This window comes from Dendropsophus ebraccatus, chromosome 3 (assembly GCF_027789765.1).
Source record: "Dendropsophus ebraccatus isolate aDenEbr1 chromosome 3, aDenEbr1.pat, whole genome shotgun sequence".
NCBI classification, from domain to species: Eukaryota; Metazoa; Chordata; class Amphibia; order Anura; family Hylidae; genus Dendropsophus; species Dendropsophus ebraccatus.
Window position 1 is genome coordinate 85,754,064 of NC_091456.1, and position 3,567 is coordinate 85,757,630.

The following is a 3,567-nucleotide window of genomic DNA, read 5'->3' on the forward strand; positions in this document are numbered from 1 at the left end:
CCCTAGGGCGAACGGAGTAAAAACAAACACCCCCCCCCCCCCCCAAATAAAAAAAAAACAACATTTTTTTTTTTTCAATTTCACCACACATATAATTTTTTTCTGGTTTCCCGACACATTTTAGGCAAAAATTACATCTGCCATAGCAAAGTACAATTAGTTGTGCAAAAAATAAGGGCTCATTTGGGTCTCTAGGTGGAAAAATGCAGGCGCTATGGCCTTATATACACAAGGAGGGAAAAACGAAAGCACAAAAATGAAAACTGGCTGTGTCCCCTAAGGGTTAAAAATCTTAATTTAGTGGTTTAGTGCACTGGGGGCAGTTCTACAGAAATGCAATGGGTGTAATTATACAATGTTTTACATTGGCCTGTATGTCTAATACACACTCGTGTAAGGGTCAACCTTATTCTGGTTCTAATAAACATTTTAGGCCATAAGATACTAGTTGAGGCTGGTTACAAAAAGTTTAGCTTAATTCGAGGTATTGTACTGAAATATGCTAAAAGCAAAGATATCCTCTAAGAAGCATAATAGATGTAACAACTGCACCTGTGCCCATTTATAGTCACAAGCAGGGATGGTCCGATGCTCGTATGAACCCGAACCCTCGGCATCAGATTCCGGCTGTCTGGCCGCTCCGTGCAGCGGGTGGATACAGCGGGAGGAACGCCTGGAAAAATGGTATACAGCCTACGGCTATGGCTGTATCCCAGTTTTCCAGGCGGTCCTCCCGCTGTATCCACCCTCTCCACGGAGCGGGCAGACAGAGGGAATCATTGCCGAGAGTTCGGGTTCGTACGTAACATTTATGCTGCATGCTTGGCTGAAACATGTATACATAAGGTATATAATAAACACTGCCCCAGAAACTAGATACAAGGATATTTCTGCCTAAATCTATCACAAGGTCTGATCTGAAGGTGATGTGCAGGAGTTGCTTTGGCTGGAGGAAGAAAAAAGTTGGAATTTTGTGGCGCACACTTGTCCTAGAGGTTGAGCCTGTAAGCTTCAGGAATACATGTATGGGCTTCAGGTGGGTTAATAGGGTGATTTTATTAGTAAAATTTGGCACAATTTGCTATAAAATTTTACCAATAAATCACAGTGAACCCATCTGAAGCACATACATGTATTTCTAAAGCTTACGAGCTCATCCTCTAGGATAAGTGTGCGCCACAAAATTACAACTTTTTTCTTCCTCCAGCACAAAGAAGTTTTGCACAACATCCTCCTAACATTTTACACCGGGATTTCAGACAGGGGGAGGCAGAAACTTGATTTATTATTCTGCTACTGACGGGGCTGTATACCAAGCTCGACCACTCCAGAAGTGAGTGTATTTTTGGAACTAAAAATCATTTTGGTACCGCATAATAACAGCAAAGATAGCGCTCTCTAGTGTGCTTTTTTTGTTTCCACTATTACACATGATAAGGTCTGGGTAAACTACCCTGGCCCAGACCTTGTGATATATTTCCTATAAAGATGGTAACATCTCCTACTTCAGGGTAGGCTACAGGTCCTCTTTAAAGGGAACAAATCAGCCCAATTGGGCTGATATGGTTCCAAGGAGCGCTGTATAAAGCTCCTGCAACAGCTGCGGCACATATCGGCCGCGGTTGCAACAGGAGCTTTATACCGGAGAAAAAAAAGAGTTGTACTCTCCGGCCGCGTGACTGACACGGGCGGGGAAGTAGTCATCTGGGCAACTACCCGCCCATATCTAGTCACCGCACTTTGCCTGTCAGTGCACTCCGAGGGGATGATTGACAGGCAGAGATGCCCATTACTGGCCTCTATGCCTATCAATCATCCTGGGGAGCACGCTGACAGGCAGAACTCTTTTTTCTCCCGTAGAAAGCTCCTGCTGCAGCCGCGGACGGTAAACTGGGCTGACTGGTTCCCTTTAAATGGCAAAATGACAGCTTCCACTCCTGTTGGATCAGCTCCCCTACAATGTGATCACAGGGTGCTTATCGGTTTCCATGTTCAAATTTATCCCAAAATGGCACTGATAAAAGATACAGATCACAGTGTAAATGATGTTGCAAGTTTTGTTTTCAATTTTATCCCACAAATTATTTGATTTATTATATAAATTTAAATTTTTTTAATAGATTTTATGGTGACATGAAAGGAGGCATTGCAAAGTGCAACTGAAAAAAAGCCTTCATAAAATGGAAAAGTAAAAATTACAGTTTTTAGACAGCAAGGGCCTATTCACACTGAGCAAAATTGACAGCTATAGGGGTCATTTATAGCATATCATGTGGTTACGCCATATGTCCAAGATGGGGATACCTCTGGGTCCATTCATACATACAGGATCTGCAGATTTGATGTTGCAGGTTCGAAGCTGCAGTAATCAGTGTAACTAAATGACTGAACACAGCATCAAATCAGCAGCTTCAAATCAGCGACATCAAATCCTAGATGTCTGAATGAACTTTTAAAGAGAAGTCCAGGCAAAATAATTTTAGGATATGTTATTGCTCAACAAAAGTTATGAAAATTACTAATAGACTCTTACTATAGTGCATTTCCCCTGCATTTACTACAGCATGGGGTCTCTGTAAAGTTGGTGATGTCACGTCACATAAACTGCTGTGCCGGTGCAGCGGTTGGACAGGATGGAGCAGCAGAGTCGGCAGTCTATGTGATTTGACATAACCAACTTTACAGAGAAATGAACACGCCATGCTGTAGTAAGTGCAGGGAAAATGCACTATAGGTGCATTTCCCAAAGAAGTGTCTATTAGTAATTTTCAGAACTTTTGTTGGGCAATAACATACCTTAAAGGGAACCTGGCAACCTGCCCCCGGATACTTACCCTTTCTGGCGAGTCCCGCTCCTGAAGCCGGTCCCGGGATGAAGATATCAGCGCCCGAAGCCGTGCACGCGTGTTGCAGAGTCCGATGCCCATAGAGAATGACGGCTCCATTCATTCCCTATGGGAAACGGACTCATCTCAGGTAATTTGAATACAGCGCGCGCACGGCTTTGGGCGCTGATATATTCGTCCCGGGACCGGCTTCAGGAGCGGGACTCGCCAGAAATGGTAAGTATCCGGGGGCTGCACCGCGGGCTCTGTGCCTGCGTCCCCGGTGACAGGTTCCCTTTAAGATTATTTTGCCCGGACTTCCCCTAATGTACAATAAATCAAATAAAAAAATAACAATCAGAAAACAGAAACCGGTAAGCAATAAAAAAAAAAATCTAGGCAACACCTTCACTTGAATGGAAAGCTATACTATATGGAATACTATACTATACTATGAAAAGGCTGCAATGTTTTGCATTCCAGTCAACTTTAACACTGCAGATTACTTCCGGTAGCTTGGCATGTGTATTCTGTACAATATCTATGCATGTAAACCATGGATAACAGATAGTGTGATATAAGATAACGCTTCTTGGATGAAAACATAACAAAAACAAACAATCCGGGAATAATGCCCTATATAAAGATGGCTGAACCTGGGCATGTCACGTGATGTTTTAGCGCTCGATCCAATGTTAGCACGGCAGTAGCAGAGGTCTGTGATTCAAATGAAGTGCCCGCC